The 16,216-nt window shown below is 39.3% G+C and overlaps 1 protein-coding gene across 3 annotated transcripts in view; it reads left to right on the forward strand.

Annotated features, from left to right (window-relative positions):
* The first annotated feature begins 13,134 nt into the window (after window positions 1-13,134).
* Window positions 13,135-16,216, forward strand: part of fynb (FYN proto-oncogene, Src family tyrosine kinase b) — a 108,503-nt gene continuing 105,421 nt past the window's right edge. Inside the window, exon 1 of one of the 3 annotated variants that reach the window (XM_084091134.1) lies at window positions 13,135-13,329. The gene's annotated coding sequence lies outside the window, so the exon portion shown is untranslated. The remainder of the gene's footprint in view (window positions 13,330-16,216) is intronic. The other 2 variants (XM_084091135.1, XM_084091136.1) reach the window with 2 other exon arrangements.

Genomic DNA, 16,216 nt, shown 5'->3' on the forward strand with positions numbered 1-16,216 from the left:
AGTGGCATTTGGTCCCTGTAAAAAAAAAAAAAAAAATGAAACACCTGTGAACATGCTGATATCAAGAGAAACTATAGGGCTGCACGATTTTTGGAATACATTTTAGAGTTAAAATTGCGATTTAAAAATTACAAATATATATATATATATATATATATATATATATATATGAAGACTTCAGATGCAAAAGCCTCTAAGTGCCATCTGAAATTTCCTTCCAGAATGATCATTTTTATCACGCTTGTATGTTTATGTTCAGTTATTTCACTTTAGTGGCAATGAAAATTACCTATTAATTGTCATTAAAGTGAAATTACTTAACTTAAATATACAAGCTTGAAAAAAATGCTCATTTTAGAAGAAAATTTCAGATGGCACTTAGAGGCTTTTGCATCTGAAGTCTTCATATACATATATATATAATATATATATATATATATATTTTTTTTTTTAAGGAAGAACAGAGTGACGTATCACATACAGAAAGAGTTAACAATGCTCCTTGTTTTTACAATTTCCCCCCTTTCCCACAACTCACCCACTGAACAGAGAAAATAATTAAATAAAATATTTAAACAATGTATAAACAAAATAAAAACAAATTCCAAAATGGAAAAACAGAATCTCGAAGTTCTCATATTACAAACAGTGAGAAAATAATTGACATCATTGTTAGCCCATTGTGTCAGATTGCGTCAGTGGTGTAGTCTACGTGATATGCAGGTATACGCCGTATACCCACTAGAAAAGGCCAAGGATTTCCATATACCCACTTAAAAAATCGTGAGGATGCGTAACAACTTCGTTTTGTGTCAGAACTTTCACTTTCATTCATAAATTCACCCCGTCTGTGTTTGCGCGGAATCCAGTCACAAATGGAGCTTGCTAAGCAGAACGTCACCGAATTTGGCTATTTTTGAATGAATAAATCAAAAGTAGGGCTGTACAATGAATCAAATCTCGATATGGACTAGTGTCTGTGAATATTAAAGTTAAAAGAGACTGCAATTGTTCTACGCGTCTCTGGGAATGAAGTTCGGTCTAACTCAAAGAAATTAAAAAGAAGTAAAAATGAATTTTAAAATAATAATAATAATAATAATAAAATCTATTAAAACGTTATTTTAAGGGAATATCACACAAGTTTTCATTCATGTTTGAATTTAAAGAGTAGCCTAAACTTGCCAAAACAATAACACCATTTTTTTTCCAAAAACACCATTTCTAAAAGTAAATTTGTATTTGTGCCTATAATGTTTCATTATTTTTTTTTTATTATTGTCAACTGATAAAACCTGTGCTTCAGGGACCATATTCATATAACATCTAAGGCTAAATGTAGCTCTTAACTGGCTGAGTTAGATGGTGATTAACACTAAACAGTAGAAAATCAGTCCAGTCTCCCTAGCTGTAAATGGCTGTTAAAGTCTTGTGTTGCTTAAAATAAATTGACATGTTGATAACACCTAATATTTCATAATGCTCTCAATTACATGTCGATGCATACTGTATGCATTAGTGAGTGTGGTGGTGCTTATGGGGTGACGGTCTGGGATGGGTGAGTATGAGGCGGCGGGGGGGGGAGTTGGGGGGGGGTATATTACAGTATACTCACTACAAAAAACTAGACTACACCACTGGATTGCGTTATTCGTTCCAATGTGCACAGGCCTATAACAATATTAGTTTTAGTTTGGGGGAAGAGTTACGTCCTGGGGTCCATACTGAATAAAAACATTTGGTGGATCCTCTAAGAGAATATTTAATTTTCTCCAGTTTCAAAAACGGCATCACATCACTAAGTGTAATAGTGATCCACTGGAGGCAAGTTGTAAATGAGAACCTAAGTGCAGTTTATTCTAAACAAAACCAAACATGAAACAAAAACATGGCATGGCATGAAAACAAAAACCAAAGCATGAACATGAACTTACACAACAGCAGATTACAGGAAACAATACTTGACAAAGACACATGGCAAACATGAGGGCTTAAATACACAGACTAATGACAAGACAAGGGACACCTGTGAACAATGATCAGACAATTAACCAATGACAAGACATCACATGACAAACAGGGAATCACATGACAGACATGGAAACATGACATGAACAAACCCAAAACATGACAGATCCCCCCCTCTAAGGGTGGCTCCCGACACCCAAACAAAAGAAAAAAATGTTCAAGGAGGGTGGTGGAGCGGTGGCTGTCTTGGGGGAGGGTTGGTGGGCCAGGCCCGTGCAGGGGGCCTGGGTCGTAGCATGGCGTGGGCGGACCTGGACCGTGGCAAGGCGTGGGCGGACCTGGGCCGTGGCATGGCGTGGGCGGACCCGGCAGTGCAGGAAGCCAGGGCGGATCCGGCAGTGCAGGAAGCCAGGGTGGTGCCGGCAATTCAGGGGACCATGGGGGTGCAGCCTCCATGGTCCTATCTAGGACCCTACTGCACCCCCCCCCCAAAATTTTCTTGGGGACAGCTATGGGGTTATGGGCCGGAACAGACAACGGCTCAGGAACGATCACGTGTGTTTCGTGTTTATTCGAACACCTTTAGTTCCTCTAAAGCTCACAAATCAGTTTTTTATAACAGTAAACACTCTTTTCATGTCGTTGCGATTTTATATCGTGTCATGTTTATCAAATTAAAACTGATTAAAAAACGTAGACTCCATTGATAGTATCTTATGTTGAACTTTATTCTTGTTCAAACAGACGCTGTATGAAGCAGTACATAAAGTAGCCTATTGAATGAAAATGTCTCTGAAACATCTGTGTATTATTTGGCAAATATTGCATTTATTTCACTTCAGCTGTGGTAAAGTATGCGAACACCACGTGAGCGGTCACTACGGGAACCAGAAAGTGTCCGACTTCACGTCTCCGTTTGCAGCTCCTCCCCGCCTGCACGTGGCTACTCTCGCCGATCGGTTACAACCAGCCGCAGCCAATGTCGAACACACCTATGAACAAACCCAAAACGTGACACTAAGCAAGAGTGAAACTAAAGGTGATTTACTTGATTTCCAATCAAGTAATATTTTTCTCCGTGCCAAAACTCAATTTTTGGACATGACCACACCTTGTATAGGTACTCCAAAGACAGCCATCTCAAAACTAGGCCTGATATCCTTAACATATGCCTCAGACAAAAATTTTAATCTGGCTGTCCAGTAATCCAGCAGTCTGGGACAAGCCCAAAACATATGAGCAAGGTCTGCTTTAGCAGAGCGACAACGCTCACATGTATAAGCTACATTTGCATATATCTTGGACAGCCTAACCTTGCTGTAATGAAGTCTGTGGAGGACCTTGAACTGGATTAAACCCAAGCGAGTACAGGAGGTTGTTCCACTCACTCTAAATAATGCATTATTCCAGGTAGATCAATCCAGGTCTAGATTCATATTTTTATTGACATTAAAGTATTATATACATTAGAAATTACTCCCTTCAAATGTAAGGGAATGTTTAAAATTTTATCCAATCCTGTACTGGGAGGAATGGATGGATATGTGGGACAATGATTTTGGATCAGATGACAAACCTGAAAATATCTAAACAGGTGTGATCTTGGCAGATTATATTTTGAGGAGAGACTGGAAAAAGGGGCGAAAAAATTTGACAAGACCTGACTGTTGCCACTGACTGAAGACTGAGTCCAATTGAGCTGGAAGGAATAAGTGATACTTGCATATAGGGCTGGCTATGGTGAAGTCTTTGAAACCAAAACATTGTCTAAATTGAAACCAAATCTTGAGAGTATTTGCGACGACTGGGCATTGAGTATACAGTGAAATACAAAGGGGCAATTTAGATAAAGCTAAAGCAGGAAGGGATGATGAAGTACAGGAGTTTGCCTCTGAAATACATCAGACATCTTTGGGGTTCTAAAGCCAATAAAGTACTTTTGAGATATTTGCAACCCAATAATAATACCTGAAATTAGGAAGCGCTAATCTGCCTTGAGATTTCTGTTTTTGGAGAAATTCCTTCCTAATCCTAGGGGTTTTTCCACCCCATATAAATGATGAAATAAGTATGTCTAAATTCTGAAAAAAGGATTTTGTTAAAAATATTGGAATGCATTGAAACAAGTACAAGAACCTTGGTAAAATGTTCATTTTTACACAATTAATTCTACCTGCAAGAGAGAAATAGCATTCCATTTCTTGAGGTCTAGTTTTAACTTGTCGATTAGAGGAACAAAGTTCTCTTTGTAAAGGTTAGGGAATCCCTGTGCGATGTTTATCCCTAAATATCTAAAACCCGATGTAGACAACTGAAAAATATTCTCTGCTGTGTGTCAACAGAAATCGCCAAGGATCAACCACCCCCACTTGATCTATGAATGTAGATAAGACTTGGGCCATCTTAGAACGGGATAAAGATTTGGGATTAGAATGGTCAAGGGACGGATCCATTACGCAGTTTATGTCACCATTAAAAATCATAAGATGGGAGTTTAGGTCTGGCAATAAAGAAACTAGCTTATTAATAAAACTCACATCATCCCAGTTAGGCGCAAATACATTAACTAATATGACAGGAACATTATATAATATCCCCGAGACTACAACATATCTTCCCTGAGGATTTGCAATAGAAGCAGAGGCAGTAAATTGAATGCTATCAAAATGGCAGTTCCCCTTGCCTTAGAGTTAAAGTTAGAGTGGAAAACTTGCCCCACCCATGATTTCCTAATTCTGAGATGATTGACAATGCGTAGGTGGGTTTCCTGTAAATATATTATTCCAGATGTAAATTTTTTTAAGTATGCAAAAATTGCACTCTTTTGACTGGGCTATATAGGCCTTTGACATTCCAGCTAACAAATCTAACTTTCGACCCCCCAGGAGATTTAGTTAAATCGGCCATATCAGACATGGACAAATATACATTTAGTCAAGCATTCACAGATTAAAAATGCAATCAGCAACATAAATGTTTCCTCACTATTCAGTTTTTCTAAAAACATAACATAAAACAAAACTTTTCCAATACTTTTTGGATAAATGAAACTTAGAACCAAACTTCCCAACATTTTCCTAATGCTTGCTTCCCCAACTAAAACAAGCCGCAGAAACCTATTTAAATTGCATGGCTCCCCATTATCCAGTCTTTACCTCTCGATCTTCTTGAGAGACTCCAAACCACAATATTTACATGGAGTACAGCATAGTGTCATTATTACGCATTGTACTGAATGAGCTTTAAGGCAATAAACAGAAACAAACATGCCGTCTTTTCTTAAAGTTTAGGATAACTTGCGATAGAAGAATAGATAGAGAAAGTCACCTTATTGCTTGAAGTATATTGTCTGTGCCATTTAACTTCACAGACAATATATTACGGCCAGAGTTGGTCTTTAGTCTTGTATGCGTTGTTTGTAAAAAGCCTCGGTGAATCAAAAGTGTGAGTTTCCTCTCCGAATTTCACACGGAGACGTGCAGGATACAGAAGTTGAAACTTTATGCCTTTCTGATAGAGGGATTGTTTGACTTCTTTGAATCCGGCGCATTTCTTTGCTAAAGCTGCGCTCGTATCCAAGTATAGCCGCAGTGACATTCCGTTGAATTTAGTATCATGTCACCTGGCCGAGTGAAGTGCCTTTTCCTTTTCCTGAAATTGGTGGAAGAAGACAATGAATGGTCTTGGAGATTGCCCTGCTCCAGGTTTGGGGCGAAGCGCACGATGCGCTCGCTCAAGTTCAGGAGGTTTTTCAAACACGCTCTCCATGGTATCTTTAAGCAGCCCTGATATAAATCCGATGGGGTCCTCAGTGCCTTCCGGAATATTGTTAATACGCAGGTTAGCCCTTCTGGATCTATTCTCAAGATCGTCAATTTGGTCATGAAGAGATGAATTCTGTGCCTTCAAGGATTTAATCATCATATTTCAACATGTTTCTGTCTATATAGCCTATATTAAATATACATACATTTTAGTCTGGCACCAGTTTAACTAGTATCTACAATGTAAAGTTTATGCAACAATAACATGCTTACTATTATGAGTGGAAATTTCTTACCTTAAAAATCTTTCTCATCTTCAAATCGTGTTCTTCTAATTCTTCTGAGGTAAATCCAAGGTAAACACCACAGCATAGCACAAACACAACGTGTCTTCCAAACTCGATGAAAAGCAGAGGAGTACCGAAATCTCTGATTCTTTGTTTAGAGGTAATGAGGGCGTTTACAGGTCTGCGTTCCTTCACGTGGACGATTTGCATGTAAATTGCTCTTGCGCACGTGTGTGTGGTCACATTAGAGCTAATGAGCACAGGCTGGAGAAACTGTACATGTCGTTGCTTTCATACAGATTACTTAAATAGAGAATATTTGTTTTTGATATAATTTACATCATTTAAAAATAAAGCTTTGTAAAGACATATGTCTCATGTCAGTGTGACAAGCATTCACTGAGTTATAGATCATTTTCTGTCGCGTTTCAGAATGAACTTCACATTGAGAGAGACGGCAGAACGCGCATCATGTTTATTTTCTTTATTTTATGAAAAACACAACATTTTGTTTTTATAATGAGTGTACACAAATAAAATAAGACATTTAACAGTTTTGAATGATGTATAACACTTATATGTAATGATGTATAACACTTATATGAAAGCTTTAGCGTAAGTTCTGTTAGGAAGACTCAATAGTTGCGTCACTTATTACCTCCTCATCTAACCAATCATGTGCTAATACTTGCAGTAAAAAAGATTGGTACTTACACGTCTGAGATCGCAGATGTTGACGCTGCCAATTACCTCCATCATCCCCACCTCCACCAAGATGGTCCCTTCCCCTCCATCCTCCCCACCACCACCAGCATGGTCCCTTCTCATACCTCCCGGGGGTCGGTTGCGCCCCTGCCTTCTTCAGGCAGGAAATGCAGTTTCCGCCTACGCCAAAGAACTTTATAAATATTTGCTTGCTGGGCTGTTAATAAATATATGCTTTGTTATATCATTCTATCTCCCGAGTCTTTCTGGTAGAACTACAAACTTTCCACTAATGTCTGTGAAAAAGGGATGCGCTCGACTAGCTCACGCATCTGTGTCGCTGCACGCTCACCCCACTGCGCATTTTTCTCTGATCAGCTCGCGCACCACAGCTATAGGTGTTCCTATTTTTAATTTAAGATACATTTACTTCATAGACAGCCTTCTTTTTTTTATCCCCATTATACTCTCTGTTGTCAGTGTTTCTTTGTCTGGACACAAACACTGTACACACGTTGCCTGGTATTGGTTGTTGGTATTGGGGCATTTTTACGAGTACATGAGCTCAGTATTGGGTATCTGTATTGGTGCATCCCTAAAAAATAGAAAACCATTATTTAAAATTGTAATAATACTTCACAATATTTTTTTTTCTGTATTTTTGATCAAATAAATGCAGGCTTGATGAGCATAAGAGATTTCTTTCAAAAACATTAATTATAATAGTAATGTGTCCAAACTTTTGACTGGGACTGTATTTAGCATCTGAGAAATTTGTGAACAAATGCTTCATTGATGTGACACTGGGCTATTTTACAGTAAACACTTAATTATCCAAAACAGGCCAAAGAAATCTTGTCTAAACATTCACATTATGTCTATGGCATTTTATGTATCGTATTTGTGATATTACAGAGCCTATAAATGTTAATTTGCAGTTTAATATGTTGCTAAGATTTTTTTTTTTTTTCAGTATTTATTACATATTTCATTCGATTTCACTCCTATCAGTATAGCAATATAGTTTGGGAAAAGCCAATATGGCATGTTTACTAATGAGACAGGACATGCAGGATTCATATTTAAAAAGTATTTTTGTGGTTTAATATTCACAGACACTAGTCCATATCTCGATTAGAATAAAGACCTTAATAATAAAGAACTTACCCATCACAATCCTCGGCTTGATCAAGTTGCTCTTTGAAATTAAACTGAAACCAGCTCTTCCTCTGAGGTAGATTCTTCCAACATTATTCCTCATTGTGTCTCAAAACGATGTAAAGTACATGAATCTGACAAAACTTGATGCGTTTTTTCGAGTTGATATGGGTGTTGACTCTGTTAGCATGCATCGCCACAGAATTTGCCCTTTGAATAGCTCACACTCTCCGTGGGCATGGGCGTGGTTGCATTAGCGGATAATGAGGTGAATTGTGAACGACTGACATCTCTCTCTTTTCAAACACATTACATAAACAGAGAATATTTGTTTTTGATTTGACTTACATTATTTAAAACCTGACATTTCAATGTTTCTTTAGACATACTGTATGTCTCATGTTTGTGTGACAATTATACGCTAAGTTACAGTTCATTTTCATTTTCGAGTATCAGAATGGACTTCAATGAGAGAGAGAGAGAGAGAGAGAGAGAGAGACGGAAGATCGCACATCATGTTTGTTTTCTTTATTTTACAAGAAGCACAACATTTAGTTTTTATTGTAAGTGTACACAAATAAAAGTAGACACTTAAAGGGATACTTCACCTCTGGAAAGATGAATGTGTATTTAAAATAGGTCATTTATGTAGAAGAAATGTGAAGAAATTTTTGAATTCGGAGCTTTCTAGCCTGAGAAAAGCCAGAAAATGTATTTTTGGCTTATGTGGATGAAAGACAACAACTCCCAGAATGCACTTGCTTCGCTGCCCTAGGAGGCCACTCCCAAGCCACGCCTACCGGTAAGAGAGCGCAGTTGAAAACAACAAGAAGGTTAGGCTACTAACTTAGTGAGTCTCCGTGACGAGTTTGCCCGTGATTTCGAGATAGCCCAAAATGTCCGGGATTCGGCTTTTGCGTTCTACAGTCGCCATTCATCATGTTTACTGTGGCGAGCAGGACGAGGCTGAGGGCCGCGGGAGAACGGCGCGAGGCCGGTGGCGTCATTACTGAGACACGCCGGGTCTCGCATCTCTCACGGAGGAGCGGGAATTTTCTTAGCAATGGTAAAACACACATCAACCGATCACTTGTTTAGCGTTCATGTAAACACTACATTCAGACTCACCAATCGGAATGAATTCAGTTAGATTGGAACAAAAGGTGTGCATGCAAACAATGAACGCAAAAGCTGAATCCCGGACATTTTGAACGATCTCGCCCGCCGGACAAGTCGGGGAAAAGGAGGATGGTAACCCCTACTAATCAGCTTTCTCCTACTACTCAGTTTTCTCCACAGAACAAGAGCCTGCTAGCTTAGCTTCCAAAGCTGACACTGTGTGTACATTCTGTGAGTGAGATCCCACCCTCTATGGGCGGGTTGAAAATATGCGGAACAGCCCCTACTACTGGCTGTAGTCTTTAGTCTCTGGCCAGAAAATCCTCTGATGACGCAAAATGACGATTTTTGCGTCATCGGAGGATTTTTTTCAGACAAAAAATACATAAATCTCTCGTCTCAGGGGGATATGAGGGTGGAAAGCATGGTAATTCGAAAATACTACAGGTTTTCTACTAATACAAAGCTTAATGCTAAATCCTGAAGTATCCCTTTAACAGTTTCGAATGGTGTATATCTGTATGACCAAAATCCATGAGTATTTTGAGTATACCATGAGTATTTTGAGTCTCTTTCGCACTGATAAGAAAAAAAGCGAGGTGGTCGCGTTGGCATGACCGCCGACCCCAGGGGGGTCTTCTCTGACTGGTGTGCAGTTAGAAATGAAGACCCATCCTCTTGTGAGGTATCAACTACTACACTTTTTACAGGAGCAACTGTATAAGGGGCGCACCCCTTTTACGCTCAAGGTATATGTGGCAGCCATCGCGGCGAATCACGACTTAACCCGCCTCACCCTCATTCTGTTTCGGTCCGGTCTACTCCGTTCAGAGCACAGGTCATTACCCTGTTATATCCCCCTGCCTCAGAGGATGAGCAGGGTTCTAACTTACTTTGCCCGGTCTGGGCCTTCGGAACTTATGTGGAGCTTTGTGTGCTTCGGAGGCCAGTCTAAAGGGCTGCTAGTTACAATGCAGAGATTGTCCTGCTGGATAGTTGATGCTATAGCCCTGGCTTATGCTTCAGTGTGCTCTGAATGCCCCATTGGAGTGAGGGCCCACTCCACTAGGGGATGGCCTCCTCCTGGGCTTGGTCCAGTGGAGTCTCCATTGGGACATATTGAGGACACAACATTAGTAGTAGTTCGCTGTCTAGCTTCGCTAGGTTTTATAACCTGGACGTTCCTGCCCTTCAGGCATGGATCTTGTCCGCTTGAATGTCTTGCATCCCTAATAGTGGTCCGAACGGTCTTTCCTGAGGCTCCTGAGCCTCGCTAGCCTATGGTTCCTTAGGGCCCTCGTAGTGCCCCCCTAGGGCTGGGCTCATAGGACAGCTTCTGTCCTGTGCATATAGCACGACGCTAAGGTATATCGTTCCCCAAAGCGTGATTCATGCAATGTGAGTGACCGTTTTGAAAGGGAATGCTCCGGTTACTGACGTAACCTAGGTACAAGGAACGTGCATTGCGTTCTCTGCCGTGCTATACAGCTGCACATGACTCGACGCTGCCGCTTGTCGGTTGAAATATTCTGACGAAATGGCATTCGGCAGTGACTTAATTAGGCAGTCAGCTGCCCCCATTTTGGTGGGCTGAAATGCAGGAGGCTAACAAATCAGGCTTCAGTATTCAGAAAAATCTGAGTTTCCCCCAAAGTGTGATTGACACAATGCTCATTTCCGTTATCTCAGGGAACCGAGGTTAGGTCAGTAACCGGAGTGTTTATCTGCTCTAAGAACAGTGCAGTTATTACCTCGCTAGTGAGAATTGTCATGTAGCTTTTAAGTTATTAAAATATTTTACTGATAAAATCGTCAGAACAGTGCTGACAAGCGAGTGTGTGTCTGTACTGTATGTGTGTGCATTTGAGTGGAAGAGAGTGCTTTCTGTACATAATAAAAAAATAATAATTTTGAAACATGGAAATAATTTGTCGTTTTTATCCTATTGTTGACTATATTTATTTGCTTGTTCAGTGTGATTGTGGGTTTTGGTTGTTTTGCTTTTGTAGGCTGTAAGGATAACTGAAATCACATGGCGAAGTGAAGGCTAGACGTGCACACAGTGGAGTGATTATATTCACAATATAGCTGTCATGGATTCAACCAGCATGCCATCAGCACCAGGTCCTTCAGCTCCACCCACTCGTTCCCAATCACCTGGGCCCAGTTTTTCAAAAGTAATCCAGTGGGATTTCGGATCACAGATTGGATCAAATCTTGGAAATGGGTTTTTCAAAAGCAAAAGAGGGATTCTGAACTAAGATCAGATCATGTAATCCGATCTTAAATTTGATCTGGATCAAACCTGCCCTTCGGGTTTTTCAGAACTTTGAACTCGGTTTGGGATCTATTTGATCCAAAAAAAACAGGATTATCCTGATCCCATCAGAAGGGTGGATTCAGTTGTGATTTTCCGAACCAAATAAAACCAGAGAGTTTTTTTTTTTAAGTGAATGATCACAAAATCAATGTTTACTGATGATATATACATTTCTTCATATTTGAAGCATATATGAAGCATGTCACATCTAATGAGATATGGTAAAACAACAAAATCTACAATTTAACATTATAACAAAATAAGGAAAGTAAAATGTTTCTGTTTATTACAGTGTTTCTGTTTCTTAAAATTAAAATAAACAATGGTTATTTGTGGCCACCGGTATTTTGCCAACTGTTGTTCTTTGCCAAGCCAGTAGGCTACATTGTTGGTTCCATTTAAGGCTCTAGTAAACAGGATTTGGTAATCCTGAAATTTGGTATTTGGATCACAGTGATCCAATCCAAGGTTCCTTTAAAAAACTGGCATAAAAGTAAAATGGATCAGGTGATCCTGGATAGCAAAACATGGGATTTCCAAATCCGGATCAATTTGATCCAGATTACATTTTTTGAAAAACTGGGCCCAGAGTACTAACACACCACAGCTGTCACATTCTCATCAAGCACCCATTATAAGCACACAACTCACACTCACTAATGCCTTGTCCAAATACCCACACTTGCGGTCTTGGCCACCTGAGAGCGCGTGCATGTGACAGGAAGTAAGTGCGCAAGACTGTCCCATGTCTTAACAATATGTGTCATCAGAATATACATTAGAAAAGAACAGTTAACAAAGATGAGCTGAAAACAGAAAAATAACAAAAGAAAAATAAGAGAAGATCGAGAACATGAGGGTAATTAATCTATACATCAATTAGTGTACAAATTAAAGTCCTTATAAATTGAAGACGTTCTGCTACTTGCTTTCTTATTTACTGAATATGTAGGCTAATAGTAGTAAGATACATTTTAAATTATCTCAAAAAGACAGAAACAAATGTTGTTGGTAAACTTACATTTATGGATAGAAAATTCACAAAGAAGATAAATTAAGTTTCTAACAAAGCAATCATTATTTTCAGTAGGGTCAGAATCAAAGTAGGCTATCCAAAAATATTTTTTATAAGTTGCTTAAATATAAGTTGTTCAGTATAGAAACATACTTGGCATACTGTGTGAACTTGGCTAAATGAGCATCTTGTATCAATATCAGCTTTGTATTTAGTCATGAAATGTTTGACAGAGTTGGAGAATAATTTGAGACGCAACTGTCACAATATGACGATCACACTCTGCATGTAAAAAAAAGAAGAAGAAAAAAAAGAAGAAGAAAAAAAAACATAATTTAACATACGTAACCTATTACTAAATGCTAAAAATGAACAAAAATTTGTGTTGCATGTACAATCCTGTGAAGACAGAGGGTGCTGCAGTACCCCTGCATTTTAGACATTAATGCATTAGCAAATAAATGCTTGGACTTTGTCGCAGAAGGAGGCTTACGGGAGAGGAGGTGACCTCATTTGATACAATTCCTCAATGAACGGATCGTTTTCGATCCACCATACTTTGTTAATTCTTTTAACACTTCCAAACAGACATGCAAACCATCAACGCGGAGTCATAAAAAAAGACTCGTGTGTCAGTCGGCCGGCGTGTTTGGTTCAGTCCTTCGCTTACCCTGTTTACAAACCACCGGGTGGGGCTGATTGACAGCTTCCTCAGCCAATGAAAATGGTCGAGCTCATGTTGATCGCGATCCAGAGCATTCTTTTGGCTGAAGGAGCTGTCAATCAAAACGCAGCGTCATTGAGTTTCATTATGCTGCCGCTGCGCCATCATCATCATCAGCCGCACGGAGCAGTGAATGATATCCTGCTGAAAACGCGTTTTACTCGCTGATCCCTGTTCATCTGCTGTACTTTACACCACCACGGAAATCTTTTGGGATTGGGTTGTGTACCATGGAGAACATAAAGACAGGACTTTAGGCTATCGTCTGGGTAAGTGCATTATTTGTATTGGTTATTGTAGTAATTAGAAATGGAAGCGTGCTCACCATCTATTGCATTTCAATACATGCCCTCATTCTCTACATAAACGTACACATTGATAATAAGTCTATGGGATTTGCACTAAGGGTGCTGCAGTTGTGATTTTTGTTCTATGCAGTGATTTGTAACGCACTGCAGACAGAATGTTGCCTTTACTCTTTCTGATATTTTTAGATGCGACCGATATTTAGTTTGCTTACACTCCTGAACTGTTATTCTGCTGTGTCGGCATAAACCTGCAGTCCTCATCCTTCACCTCAACATTTGTTTATTAACGCCTACTCTGTTGCTTAAACTGTGTTTAACTAGGTCATCGTTACATCGGTGACAATATTTTTTTATTATTTTTAATAATTGTTATTTTGTGTGTGCTTAAATACTCCCTGTGCCTATTTGTGAGTGTGATATGTTTATACAGCCAAGAAGTTATTTTTGTGTAACTTAAATGTTTTAGACACAGTACTGACACTTTGGTCTAGATCAAATGTTGCATGTTTTCTAGCAGTGGTCTTGAACTCTTGAATGAAAAAGTGTTTTCAAACTAATCAAATATAGTCATTCTAGGATAAGAATCTATAAAAAACCTGTCTGGAATTCCGAAAACAGAGTGATAACATGAAAAGTGCTCCCAGACTCAATATCGGTAGCCTACTCTAAACTCAGTTTTGTAGTTTTGTGGCATTCAGTACATGTGTTATTGAGACCATGTACTGTATGCTGTACGCAAAAATATAGATGACTCATTTGGCATTAATGGGTGTATTAAAATTTGTGTCCAGTTTAATGCTCTCTAGACTGTCCCTAACTAATGTCCCCTGCTCGAATTCTCATTCGACTCTATGGCAGTTACTCCGTATACAATTTCAATTCTTTCTTCCATCTTTGCTCATGTACACTTTAGATACAGATTTTTTGCGGTAATTACCTGAGCTGTAAATGTCATTTGACTCACTCTGGAACCACAAAATTATTTTCCAGTTTCAATAGAAAATACGTCAACATAGCCCTGATGCAGTCCGGAAGTGTCAACTAGTCTCTCCCCTGTGAAGGCCTCCTTCCCTTTACCTCTGTATGGATAAAATGTTATCAAAATGATTCCAGTTCGCATGGATCCGCGGAAATGACAAAAAAAAAAAAAAATCTGTATTATGCAGGCCAGACAAGTAATTTGGCGATGCCACTTTGTAAAGAAAGACGCAGCGCATATCTATAGACTAAACAATATGCATGTGCATGTTAGGGGTTGCACGACTATTTCTGATAGTCGATTTCTTATCAAAACAATACTCGAGTTACTCGACTACTCGTGGTCATCATAAATGAAAAGACATGAAATAGTTCTTATCAATAAATGTTTATTAATTCATAGCCTAATGCAACAATTGCATAAGTAAACTCTCAAAACATTATGACATATTTAAATTTTCATGTAACAGAGTAAAGCCAAATAAATAACCGTTTTTGCCTTTAATTTCAGGCGCAATGTCCGCTTTTAGGGGCCGTTCACATATCGCGCCTTTTGCGCGCTCAAGTCTGTTATTTTAAATTTAGGTGTGCGGCAAGCGCGCTCATAATGAAAGCGACGCGGTCGCGATTTTCCAGGCGCGCCTATGCCGCGACGAGATGAAAACATCTCAACTTTTCAGAATGCCAAGCTCACCGCAGGTCATGAGACAAAAACCAACGATAAGCTTGCATTTCCATAACAACATCGAAAGCTCGGCCGAACAGCTGATCATAGCTGTACAGGGTGGGTTTTTATTTCTCATCTCCATAAATATATCTAGTAGTAAAGCTAATGCAAGGGCTAGAAATCATTAATCCTTTGCTGATACTTCCTCGTCATTCATGGAGAGCGCAGTTCATGGTTGCATAGCAACGACAGACGCCATGGGAGTGCAAGCACTTGTGGAAAGAAGGAGAGCGTTTTTAGACGCAATAATGTGAATGACCCCTTACAGAGTTGGTAAATTACGATATTTTTGTCATCCTTGATGAAATACTTATGTTGGTGACGTTCGCCATTTTGAATTCATTGATGGTTAATGGGCGCTCGTCGCTCGAGTAGTCGATTGTTTCCGACAGCGCCGACTAGTGGTTGAAGTAGTCGATCTCTCGACTGCTCGACTAGTCTGTGCAAGCCCTAGTGCACGTTGTCACCATTTACACAGATTCACGTTTTTGAAGTTTACTCGGAGATGATAACGTTTTTCTAAATTTTTCAAAACTTGCACCTTGGAACCTATTTCAAAGTTTGCGTTCTCGAGCCACCAAACACTGTTGTCGTGCAAATGAATGGCCAGTACACATTAAAAGTTTTCTGTGTTCAGTTAAAACGGTAAGCGGCCCCTAAATTAATAAATAATGATTTTTACAACAAAAGTGAATCAATCAAAAACTAACTTTAGCTGGACAATAGCTTTATTCTAGAGCTGATGCAAAGCCAAAACAATCTCTGTTACTTTAATTTCCTATTATCATTATGTCACTTATCACCCTGTTTATTTTAAGTCTCCTGAATCCATATGCTGCCTACCTAGAGAGCATTTTTGTGGTGCATGATCCCCAAGAATGCTGTCTAGGTAGGAAGCCTACAGTAATTGGTGGGCTGTCTGTGTCTGCCAGGCACGTAGTCTTGATTCTTGTTTTTTTTTTTTTATTCATTCTTTTCCATCATTATCAGAACTGGATGCACTCATGAACCTTCACCTATAACCCTCCTACAAATCATACACACTAACTGTTCCATCTGGAAAAATTAAGTAGGCTTAGTAGGATGTGTGGCATCTATTTCGAGGTTGGTGGAAATCACACACAAAGAGTCTCTCTCTTTCTC

The sequence above is a fragment of the Abramis brama genome (assembly GCF_963993115.1).
Source record: "Abramis brama genome assembly, chromosome: 18".
NCBI lineage: Eukaryota > Metazoa > Chordata > Actinopteri > Cypriniformes > Leuciscidae > Abramis > Abramis brama.